The sequence below is a fragment of the Chroicocephalus ridibundus genome, chromosome 4, assembly GCF_963924245.1.
Source record: "Chroicocephalus ridibundus chromosome 4, bChrRid1.1, whole genome shotgun sequence".
Lineage (NCBI taxonomy): Eukaryota > Metazoa > Chordata > Aves > Charadriiformes > Laridae > Chroicocephalus > Chroicocephalus ridibundus.
The window spans coordinates 68,290,453-68,303,282 of record NC_086287.1 but is presented as its reverse complement, the minus strand read 5'-3'; the positions used below and the strand labels follow the sequence as shown (position 1 = coordinate 68,303,282).

General features: G+C 44.6%; 1 long non-coding RNA gene across 1 annotated transcript; it reads right to left on the bottom strand.

Annotated features, from left to right (window-relative positions):
• Positions 1 to 210: 210 nt before the first annotated feature.
• On the bottom strand, positions 211 to 10,581 carry LOC134515346 (uncharacterized). Its single transcript, XR_010070956.1, has 5 exons — positions 10,461 to 10,581; positions 9,045 to 9,220; positions 7,206 to 7,865; positions 6,049 to 6,239; positions 211 to 1,695 (listed from the first exon to the last, which is right to left on the bottom strand). It is a non-coding gene; the product is annotated as an uncharacterized LOC134515346 (long non-coding RNA).
• Between the last annotated feature and the right edge of the window lie 2,249 nt (positions 10,582 to 12,830).

The following is a 12,830-nucleotide window of genomic DNA, read 5'->3' as shown; positions in this document are numbered from 1 at the left end:
TTTATTATTTTCCATTGTGTATTTTTCTATCTAAAACATTTACATGGACATTTAGTACAATTATTTATTCTGGAGTATGTAGTAGAGAAAAAGCTGATCTATTTATCTAAATGTTATTATGTGCGGTAGAAAAAATCATTTTCCCAGCTGAAGCCTGGTTTCATAAAAGAAAATCGGTCATTTTATTTATTTAATTTTTCTTCTCAGCAGTTACCAGAAATTCAAAATGACAAAACAATTTATAGTACAATAGACCCATTACTATGCGTCTGTAATAACTTGTGGCAGTGGGTAGTTTATGGAAATCTATGCTTTGGAGGTGTTTTTTGTAATGGCAGAACATCAGAAATTATTCTGAATGTTGCCCACAATGTTGTCTTCAAATATACTGAAAATATCTGTGGATTGAATCAGAGTTCTCCCAGAAGAGCCAGAAAATGCTAATTAAAATTCAATAGTTTTTTCATTACCTTCACAAATGCAAATAATGTACTCTAAACACTTGCAAATAAGCGTTATTGATCCTTCTGAGTCAAAGCGGCTTCAGTGCTAATAGGACTCCTTGGTCGCCTTCCTCCAGCGCAGAGATTAATTGTACTCACTTAGATCCTGGTAGCCCTAAGCTGTCCAAGTCCGGTGAGCGTCCATGCCTCAGAAAGCTTGCCCGTCTGAGGATGTGATTTTGCACAAAGTTAAGGCAGGAAATATTTCCTGTCTTTGAATGCATTGACTTAGGAAAGGGCTGCACTCCCCCGCGAACGCAGCTGAACGGGCAACTAGGCAGCACCGGGCAGGAGTTGCGCGCCTCAAGAAAATCTGGAAGTTAAAAACTGTTTGGTTTTGAACAGAGGACAGACAAAGCCATTGAAGAGAAACTCGTAAGTTCGTTTGGACCAGCCTGAAAATTACATTTCAATAAACTGAAATATTTTAGTTAATTTTTTTTCCCCTCTGTTTAACTACATATTGGAGCGGTCATTTTGAAACGGAAGATATAAAGTCAAAACCACTTCATTCTTGTGATTTACCTTGTTTGTCTTCCAACAGCAAAAATAATAAAAATCAGCATATCTCCGTCAATTACTTTGATTTCTATTTACGTGATTCCATGGACCAAGTCAGGATGCAAGGATGGATGGACACGGCTGTGGGACCGGACCCACACACTCAGTGCTGACTCGTGGAGCAACAGTGGTGGTAAATGACAAGGTCTGCTGGGCCAGGGAGGGCAGAGACACGAAAGGCTGTATAAAAGGAGTTACAAGGTGCTTGCTTAGACGTTGTTTTTCAGTCTGTAACCATCTGGAAGAGGATGTCACCACCTGGGCAGGGCAGGGCTAACAGCAGGACTCAACAAAGACAGACCCTCCCAGTACTTTCCACAGGATTAGCTTTGTTGCAGTGGAAAAAAAAATAAAAATGTATTTCTGCTTGTATTAGTTCGAAGTTGGGGAAGTCAGAACTGACTGCAGAAAACTGCTGCTCATTGAAGCGGAGCTGTTAAGGGGAGTCGGAGTGCTGCATACACCTTGCCGCAGCTGCAGATGAACCTCCGTACGGCAGCAAAGGCATTTATCTGTCCCAATGGCATTTTTTTCAAACGTGCAAAAGAAATCCTGAAACCTGGGAAGCTACAAGAGGTTGGGGGAAGATCAAAACGAGTCTTTTCTTGTTGCAGGAAAAGTCTCAGTAAGTCTGTGGGGGGAAAAAAAATCACAAAAGTAAAGAAAATAGAGCTTTGAAATATTTGACAATTTAGATACAGTATATAAAAAGGTCTAAATCATGGAAAACACTTATAAATCATGGAAACATTTATAAAAAAAGGGCTTTTTATAGGCCTTTACATATGCTGCTGCCTTGAATTAGCTTGCTTTAAGTGGCTGTAGAGTTTCAGATTCCTCGTGGACCTCTGAGGTATTTAACAGTATCACGCCGTACGGGAGATGGTAGTTAAGTCTGAAACATAATGTTTCTCCTCTGGTTCACAATCCAGCTGACGCTTTAGGCTTCCATAAAAACTTCTTTTTTTTTTTTTTTTTTTTTTTAAATTAAAAAGTGTTCTGTCACTCTAAATTGCTTTCCCATGTGTTTTCATCTTGAAAACAGCAGGTGGATGTGAACAAGCCCAAGCCTATTTTTATTTCCTAGTAATTCCCACATGTATGAGGCTTGCAAGGTAACATTCAGGGAACATGCTGATGCTGGTGAGCAGGAGACCTGTAGGAAAAGCTCGACAGACTTGGGGAAAAATAGTCAGAATTTTAATTTGAAATTAAAACATCGTTGGCAGAAAGACACGACAGTCCAGCACCGGTGTAGTTCTCATTACAGTTGGTAATTCTGGTTTCAATGGACTAAACTTGCTTGGTCATCCTTAGATCAATCAAGTTTAAAATGAAATCACACAGAAGTCAGACAAAATGATCCTTCTTTAATAATTTCTGTCTTGCTGCAACTATTTCCTTGCTGGATAGTGTAGGATAGAAACTGAGATAATTAAAGGGAAAAAAAAAAGGTAATTAGATTCTACTCTCCAAACTAAACTGAGTTATTTTAATGATGACTTTCATGGTTAGGGTATCAACAGTTTTTAAGCGCTTTTGGTTTTGCTGTTGTTTTTAGTTGTTTCTCTTTAAGAAAAAGATATTTTGACCCAACATATTTAAAATTGAAACACACTTTCTTGCTGAACTCTTCTCCCAGCCCAGCAGGCTGCTAAGCACCCGCCGTCAGCTAAAGCCTCCCCACCTGCGCTAGAAGCCAAGCAGAGCGTTCAGGCCAGCCGAAGCCTCCAGAGAGCAGCTGGCCAGGGAGCAGTAGCTTGGGAGTTTTTGTGAAACACCCACTTCTGAGGGAAGCACCCAGGGCGACCAGAAACAGTGCTCTGGCTTCCGCGGAGATCTGACAAATTGTTCCACAAAAAGAAGAAACTGCTCTCATGAGATCCCACCTGGAATACTGCCTCCAGCTCTGGGGCACCAACAGCAGAAGGACACGGAGCTGTTGGAGCGGGGCCAGAGGAGGCCCCGGAGATGCTGGGAGGGCTGGAGCCCCTCTGCTGGGAGGACAGGCTGAGAGAGCTGGGGGGGTTCAGCCTGGAGAAGAGAAGGCTCCAGGGAGACCTTCCAGCCCCTTCCAGTCCCGAAAGGGGGCCTACAGGAAAGCTGGAGAGGGACCTTTTACAAGGGCAGGTAGTGGTAGGATGAGGGGTAGTGGCTTCAAACTGGAAGAGGGGAGATTTAAATTGATCTCAGGAAGAAATTTTTGACTCTGAGGGTGGTGAGCCCCTGGCCCAGGTTGCCCAGAGAAGCTGTGGCTGCCCCATCCCTGGAGGGGTTCAAGGCCAGGCTGGACGGGGCTTGGAGCGACCTGGTCTGGTGGGAGGTGTCCCTGCCCAGGGCAGGGGGTGGAACTGGGTGGTCTTTAAGGTCCCTTCGAACCCAAACCATTCTGCGATTCTATGATCTCTAGCTTTTTATCATGGGAGTTTTCTTATCTAAAATAGACAACTATATTTGCTGTTTTGGCCAATGTTCTGAAGGGCTGAGGTGCTGCAGTGCCCAGGGTCATTCATGTACCAAGCTGCACCTGCACGCCTTGCATCTGGGCAGCTCCAGGGATGCTGCAGGCACGATGGCACGCATCGGTCCTGCCCATCCCATGGAGCATCTCTGGCTCTCCCGTGGGTGAGGAGGATGTGGAACTGCAGCTCTACATAATGCCAGTCGTGGGGTGAGGTCACTGAAATAAGCTGAGAAAATCTCCCAGGCTAGCCATGAAATGACAAAACTGCAGGTGTTCTTATTTGTACTCAAGTTAAAAAAAAAAAAAAAGCATAACAAGTCTCACATGTAAGGATGGAACCAACCAAACTATTTCCCCCTAGAATTTGTTTTGACTTACACAATAAAGACAGCTCATCCTGCTTTAAAAACAAAACAGCAGATTGATGGATTTTAGACACTTCCACCATTTAGTAACAGCTGAACGATATATGGAATCACAGTTTTGGAAAGAAAGGGCTAAATTTCCCCTGAAAGCTACCTGCAAACTGACAGTTGCTCTGTTGCTAGCCCAGAGGAGATATGCCGCTTGCGGAGGAAGGTATTACTGGGGATGCATGCAGAACATTTCAGGCGTTCAGGCTAACACTACAGTTTCCTATGGCAAGTGTTTTACCCGCTGAATGTCTGCTCCATCCATCCTCAAAAGGAAGGAATAAACACAGAAAAGCACAAAGAGAGCACTCAGGTAAGATAAGAAGCTGTAATTCTTGACTGACCAGCTAGAAAGAACATTTCCTGAAGATACTGCTCTCAAAGAATACGGGCAGAAAATGAGACTTCTGCAAGGACATAAACGCCCCTTCTGAGCTCCCTGCTGAATGGTGAGTCAGAGCCTTGAGACCTCTTCTCCCCGCCACGCGCTAAGGCACCCCGGGACGACCAGGCAGTCACAGCGCTGGCCTGGGCTGGAAAACCGTACCTAAACCCAAACTCAGTAACAAAAGAGAAGCAATTCAGATGAGCCAAGCTTTGGGCTGTAAATTAGGGAAGCGAAGGAAAGCGGTTCCAAGAATGATGAATTGCTGCGAAAATCAACTTCAAGGCACAATATGCATTTGTAATAAACGAGCACAGTAAGAAACACTAAATATAATGAGTGAAATACAGCAGTAGAGAAATTAAAGCAGTTTCCTCTTCCTCTGAACAACCTGACAAATTTTTCTCGGTGTTTTCGGGAGCAGCGTGTTCTGCTCCCTGCACAGCGCGAGAGCCAGGGACCAGCCACCGGCAGCTCCGTCTGGGCCACCGAGCCAGCCGTGTCACAGGGCAGAGGGGGGTTGTGGCTCTCACCCATCACTCAACAGCCAGCTGAGAAAGCGCTGGTTGTGCCTTTGCAGGCTGCTCATTTTCTGCATGTCTATTTATATTTTTTTTTTGAGTGCTTTATTCTTAGAAGAAAAGCTTTGTGGCTGAACCGCTTATTCTACAACCAAAGCACGTGCCGAGTATATTCCTCTCCCTTTCCTCAACAGATTTATAGGACTGCATTTCTTCTTTATTTGAAAGTTCATTTTTCATGGCGGATGCAGCAAACGGGAGCCAACCCCAGCAATTTACAGCCAGGGAGGCGCCGGGAAGTGGCAGTGGGCTCCCTGCCAGCTCCACGGGACAACGGACTCGGGGTGAGGGCAGGAAAGCGACGCTGTGTCTCACCCTGGAGGTGAAGAGATCCTACAGCAAGTCACTAACCGCCAAGCTAATCAAAGGGCCACGGCAGGTAAGCTTCGGCCTCCTGCCCTAGCCGGTGTCCACCTCCTTCATCAAATCCCAGTTCTCTCCTTGCATAAAATTGCTTCACGTGAAACATAAGTAGCCAGAGGATGGGGACAAGAGACTGAGCTGTAATTTAAGCACAGAGGTTGGTTAAAAACAAGCCCGTCTAATGTGTAATTTAGAGGGTAGTAAGGCTGGATTCAACACTTAGAGTAAGTAGAAGGAGCTGCCTGACCTTGGGTGCATGTGCTGGTCCATAGGTAGCAATCCAGAGCCTTTCTGCATATAAACCTGCGTGGTTTCATTGACTTCAGCTATTTGTGCCCTGGTTTTGCCCCAGAGCACAAGGAACCTCGGCCGAGCCAGGAGCTGGCCCCTTGTTTTGCTCACTGGGCTCAGGTTGCAGGACAACCATCAAGAGGTTTTTAGTGTAGCTGACGACTTTAGAAATTGATTCTTTTTTGCATATAAACGTAAACCCTCCAACCCTGCTCCTACAGAAAAATAAGCCCATCCCTTGCTGGGAGACAGACTGCAGCACGGAGATGGGTCAGAGTCCAGAGGAGCTCCTGCCTCTCTCCCTGCTCCCCGTATTGACAAGATGGAAATTGTACTTTTACTATTTGAGCGTGTTCTGGCAGTGTACTGGAATTAACAGGAATGCACTTGGCATTTGTTGCCCTCCCTCTCCCCTTCCCCCTCAGTTAACTGCGTTGTGATATAAATGCACCCCTGTATAACATCAGAAGTTTAAGACGTGATGTACCTGTTCAGAGCAGTAGTTCACGTAGAGCATTATCCCATCTCACGGCAGACGCCAAAAGGGATGCCCAGGGAAGAAGATAACTGCCGCACTTCTCCAGGTTCCTCATCCCACTTCCAACAGCTCACCGAGAGGCACAGACTTCCTTCTGGTCAGTAAACTTCTCCAGCTTCCAGATTCACAACGAATTTGAGCTTTGGCAAAGAAAAGATGAGTAAGTGCTTCAAGTTTTCTGCAGATTTGATGTCCTAATTCTTAATGAGCTCTCTGCTCGTTACACACACTGCCGTGTGTTCTTCTTTCCTTGCATTTGTGTGGGACGGCACCGGGGCTCTGACCATAGAGCATCCCACAGGAACCGACGGGGGCAGCGGATGGTCAATTCCTGCCTTTTCCTACCCACACTACAATAAATCCTCTCTGTGGAGAGACAGTGCTGATGCCAGCCACATATGCAGGGCAGTAACCCTGACTTTAAAATTTATATAGACTCTGCTTAGCCATTTTCAGGTGAAAATGGCATTTGAACACAGTCAGCACCACCAGTGGAGTGCCTTGTGAAGCCATGGCTGTCAGGGGTGAGAGCAGGCGTAGGACATGCACTGGCCTCCTCCTGTCACACATGGTAGAGAGCCCACACCGCCAGTGCCTCCGCCAGGCTGAGATCGCACCGCTGTTCAACTCACTACATTTTTTTTTTCCCCCAGAAGCTTCAAGAGGTTGTGAAATCGGATAAGCGGCAAAACACATTTTACACTGTCAAGAATGAGATCACATGAAAATGGAATCATAGAATGGTTTGGGTTGGAAGGAACCTTAAAGCCCACCCAGTCCCACCCCCTGCCCTGGGCAGGGACACCTCCCACCAGACCAGGTTGCTCCAAGCCCCGTCCAGCCTGGCCTTGAACACCTCCAGGGATGGGGCAGCCGCAGCTTCTCTGGGCAACCTGGGCCAGGGGCTCACCACCTTCACAGCAAACAATTTCTTCCCCAGATCTCACCTACATCTCCCCTCTTTCAGTTTAAAACCGTTCCCCCTCATTCTACCACACCTCTCCCTGATCAACAGTCCCTCCCCATCTCTCCTGTAACCCCTTTAGGGACTGGAAAGCCACTAGAAAACCGATGCGCTAACATTAACTGGTTCGCTTTTAGCTCACGTGTCCTCAGAGCGTCCCCGGTGCCACTGGGGTGATGTATGATCCATAGGTCCTTGCGTATGGTGGTCTTTTTTCATGGGATATTCTCAAAGATGGGATTTCCACCCGAACACGTGCTGGGAGCAGCCCCGTGCGCAGAGGCAGCACCCTCTGAAGAATATGACAATGAAGCCCTTTCAGGTCTCTGAGAGTGGTATCTGGAATAATTCAAAATTAGACGGTGTATCACTGGGTTTGGTGTTTTCTAACTGCGGTAGCTATTTTAGCATTTACAGAGCTAAGGAGCCACCTGAACCATCCCCTCGGCAGCTCCGGGTTTGTGCGCTGCCTCAGCTCGGGATGCAGAAGGCGATGCTCGGTGCTGCCTGGCACAGAAACCCCAGGTTGAAGGCAGCGAGGTCCGTTTCCCGGTCACATACACGCTGCGCCGGCTCCGAAGGATAGCGGAGGGGTCTGGCAAAGGGAAAACGGTATCCTGCAGGATTTCAGAGCTCAGATTTTCAGACGAATTTGCAAGCAGGATTGTCAGGTGGTGCCAAGACGCACGGCTCCACTGGTGCTGCGTTGAATTATGGCGGAGGCTGTGGAGCTGCAGTGAACAGCTGCAGATATAAACTCCTGAAGTCCCACCGCTGATGGTAAAATACAATAAATTGTTACCTAGGACAGAGAACAAAAACAGTGGTTCAGTTTTTGGAATATTTTTTGTACTTTAAAGAAATGCTGGTTCTAGAAACCAGAGGTAAAACTTCAAACAAGAGATTGGTCAGAATTTGATTAAGAATTACTTATTCGACTGCTTTTAATCTCTAATCTTCATCCATTTATTATCCTCTCCTCAAATGGACAGCTCAAATTGAATAATTATATAAATTACAATATGCACTAACTTCAATGGACAATTGGATCTGGCTTCTCCACCACATCTTTCCTGTGTCACAGTGACTCTCATTAAGAAGAGAAATAGTGTGGACAAGCCAACAACTTTTTTTTTTTTTTTTCCCAGGCAGAAAGACATTTAATTTTCTGCCCTGTGTAAAACAAAGCAAACTTATGAATCTCTGGCATTTTCACGCTGAATGTCCCAACGCCATCTACTGAGATAGTCTAAATATCTCGGTTTAGAGCGGAACAGCTCGGTTCATTTTAATTGTAGCTCACTGGATGGATTGATGGAGGTCACCTGGGTGGAAAGCAGTCTGCTGGCTTAGGCTCTGCCCTGAGGACAGGCTCTGCATACCCATCCCACAGCAGGCGGGAATCGCTCCCCAGCTGCCCGCAGAGGGGCTGGGAGGCCAGCAGAGAAATACGGCCTCTCCCGGAAGGAATGAGAGAAAAAAAAAAATGCCGTGCCTGGGAATCTGGTGAGACTCTGGGGACTTGGTGTAGGAGAAGTGGTGCAGGGACCGCGACTGGGCTGAAAAAATAAAAATATTCTATTTCGGTTCTCAATGACCTGAAAGAAAATACCTCAGTAAGATCTTCTTTTTTATTAGGAGGAGGGCAAAATTCCCAGAGACAATTTCAGCTCTGGAGAAACACTGTTTCATTCAACTGAAATGAAATACCTGAAAAAAAAAGCATTCAGCCAAAGAAAATTATTCTTTGTAGCTGCCACGAGCAGAGCACAAGAAGGGAGTTAAACTTTTGGGTGTTGTAGCGGATCCAAGGTACAGCCTCGTCTCCTCAGCGTTCAGCTTAATTTTAATATTCCTATGTTTTTGGAGTTCCCTATCCGTTTTTCCAAGGTGCATTGAAAGGAAGAAGGACGTAGTGATGGAAATGCTATTTTGCGTGTTCATGCAAACAACGTTAAAAGCTTCGATTTTGTTGGTTTACCTCAATATTAGATTGTGGTTCCAGGCCGCCTCCTGGGCTGCAATGAGAAACAGCAAGAGCTGCCCAAACCTCCTCTCCCTTCTCTTTTCTTCAGACATGCGACGGGGCAAGAGTTGTTTTGGCTTTGTCAGGTCCCCTAAGTTGGCATGGTAAAGCTTATTTTCCCCATACGAAATCTGTTAATTAGCACAAAAAGGCATCATCATAATTAGCTTTTCTTTAGACCGTATTCTGATCGTTTAAGATGTGAGGGATTTTCCCTTGCGCGTTATTTGCTTTTACCTCCACACAGTTAACGTTCTACTTAACAGAGCTGATAGATAAACTACTTTGAATGGCTTTTCAGCTGTTAACATTGGGAACAACTTAATTAGGCATGGTGAATTGGAAATGACCTTGTGGATCTTGTAATGCCTTCTGTGAGGCTATTGCCATCCTGCAGTAGCCACGTGTTCCTCAGCACTGCTTTGTCTTTCACCTTTAACAGCCATGAATATAATTTAATATGGAATAGCTATGTAATAATCTAAGCGCAGGCTGTGACTTGTTCAGTACAGCGAGGTGATTATGCCTTGGACTGTAAGACTTTTTATGTAAATGCATGATTTAATTAAGAGATGTAGAAAAAAACCCACCCAAACCACCAGGAAAATGGTAAAACAATATATGCACAGCTTTATAAGCATATTCTGGCTAGATGTGTCTGTGGTCGGAGCAACGAAAAGAAGCACTGAAGAGCTGAAGGCCTGCGGTTTGGGAGGAGAGGGAAGGAGGTTTAGAGGTCAGGGATGTAGGGCCTCACGGGGGGAAAACTCCCAGCACGCCTGGGACTCCCTCGCGGCAGTGATGTGCTGTAGGACCACGGTTTGCAAACCAGGCGACACACTGCCATCGGAGGGATGGGAGAAGAAGAATTTCCTAGAGTTATCTCATAGGTCCCAAAACATAACAGGTAATAAACCTTTCATTCCAACATAACTCCTAGCCGGGATATGACGAATGCAGAAATGGAGGCTAAACTAAGGATTCAGGAATCTGAATTCAGAATCTGAATTCAGGAATCTGAAGCCAAAAAAAGTTCAAGAAACATCATTTGGACCACTCTCAGGCTGATGTGCGTAGGAGACAGCTATTTGGCGAGATAAAATCTGAAATTCTGGATTGTAATATATAAAATAGTACTAGAATATAAATCTTGACAAAACAATTAGTCTTCTTTCTAGTATGAAATGCAGTTTGCAGCATATTAAAATTCCGACAAGCTCCATCTGCTTAAACTTTGCTTCCTTGTAATTTAATTACACAAGGTATCTGTGCCTGAGTCATTAACAGCATTATGAATAATGTGATTCATTAGCAGTGGCCTACATGTGCTGTTTGTTTCTTTTTTCCCCGAGATATGTATCAGTTACTTACAAAGATTTATATTTTGACAATCTCCATCTGGGCTATTCTAATACAATTTTCCCGGACATATTTATTCTGTTTCAGTGAGTAAGGCATGTTGCAATCTTTCTCGGAGGTACGGGAACAGCTTTATAAATGCTTAGACAGATGTGTAGTTCCACAGTGTTAGCAGAGTTGCATTTTCTCCAAATAAAACTGCCTTTTTACAACCACAAGCAATATTCTCTCTGTTTCTGTTGGTGCTGCTTCAGTCAATATTTTGACTCTTTCTTATCTTCAGCTGGGATTGTATCTTTGCAGACAGGCAGCAAAACAGCCAAACAAACAAACAAATAGATGGATAAATAAATAAATAGCATTTCTGTGGACAGGCAGTATTAAAAATAGGAAAAATTTGAAATTTCCTAAAAATGTTTAATGCCAGGCAGACAAGTTAATGGCTTCAAGAAAATTTCACATAGTTCGAAACATGATCTGTCCCAGTGGCATTAAGTTTCTTTAGTTGCTTGCTTTTCTAGAGTTATCTCTTCAAGTAATATGAATGTGATCACGTTAAGACCTCAAGGGCTTTTACAGGAGAGCAGAGCATCACTTAACTGCCTGTCAGTGAGGAACGATTGCTGACTAAAATCTTGTCCTGGTACCAGAGTCTGTTTTCACACAAGTTTCCTAATCCATTCAGCATTCTGCATATATCAAACCTCATGCAAGCAGACAGGTTTAGTCACCTGAAACAAGGAAAAAGATGTTTTCCAGCAAGTCTCACTGCGTATTCGCACTGTTATTCTTTTACCCAACTGTTTCTGTTGGCTGTGGTTTGCTGGATGCTGCAGTAGGTGAACTTCTGGTCTGAAATGATTTAGCCAAGGAGAGTTTTACACAGGTAACCTGATTTTCTTTTACATTGTTGATTAGAGATAAGAAAGCTGGCAATTACTACATTTTCTAATGCCATGACTGAATCATTGCCAATGTAGCTGACACCACGCCGAGCTGGGATGACCTCTGGCGTTCCCTTCCAGGCCTGTTCATGATGCCATGATGCCATGATGCAGAGCACAATTCTGTCCACACGGCAGGTATGTATCTAACAAACTGTGTGTTGCTGACCATAGTTCTACTTTTTTAAATGCCAACACCATCATGTACAGAACAGCCCCCAAGACACGAACTGTCTGGATGTTAGAAACCTTCCCGTTGACAAAGCCAACAGCGGGTGGCATGGAGAGAAAGAAGGTGCATGAAGATTGAGGTTTTGATCTAGCCCTGTAAACCAGGGTAAAAAAGGAAGACATTTGATGAAAAAAGTGCCAGAGTTGAAGCTGGAGAGGATTTCCTCTTACAAGAACCTATTTTTGCTCCTGCAGCTGGTGGGAAGCAGGATCCCTCACGCCTTAGGGTATAAAGGCATTTTAAACACAACTTTAGCCTGAGTAGATGCAGCGTACTTTGCTCCTCACAAGGTAAATTTTTCAACAATGGTACAAATGTCTTGTCAGAAGGGCTAAAGTAGCTGGCAGCCGAGCCAGACTGATGCTCTCATAGTGTCCGCTGCAAACATGCCCCATCCTCTTGACACAAAGACTCCGCTCTCTGGAGACAGCAGAACACATGGCCAGCCCCATAATTTGTCCCCGAAGTCCCCTGTCTCAAGGAGAGATATCGGTATTGCAAAAGCAGAGCGGATCCCTCAGATCCTCATCAGTCTACAGTCTCAAGCAATTTCACGCCTATTAATCTCCAGATACACTTATTAACTTCCAGAGGAGGTCCCAAGCAGTCGCAGGGTCAGTCTGGGGACAGCAATGCTGCTGGAAGTGGTTTCAGATGGAAATTTTTTTTCCTTTCTGGAAAACTCTACGCATTGGAATTCTTGAGGAATTAAGGGGTGACCAATTGGGTCTGAATCATCACAAATAACACAACTGCTACATAAATGCAACGTTTGTTTCTTGCTAAAATTTAGGCAGTTCTCTGGTTATTGTTTGAAACAGTAGGAGCCTTTCTGGAAAAAAAAAAAAAAGGGCAGTAACTGAGCTTCCCAGGAGCACTCACATGATGGACAGCCAGGACTTGAACCCACAGCCTCTCCATTACTCTCAGTCAAATGTCTTGGCTGATCAGATGGTTTTTTTGTGTCTACCTGATGAACACAACATCTGTACAGATATTCTTCCAAGAACACTTCATGCGTACGTGCTTTGAGAAGCAATGGAGAGAATGCAATAAATATGGTAACTAGCAGGTGATGAGGAATCCGATGAAAATAAATTCAATACGGCTATGAAGACTAAATGAATGTCTTAGTACATATATAAATCTTCTGCTATTTATTAAGTCCTGCAAAGATTTATTAAATTTTGTATGGCTTAAGAAATA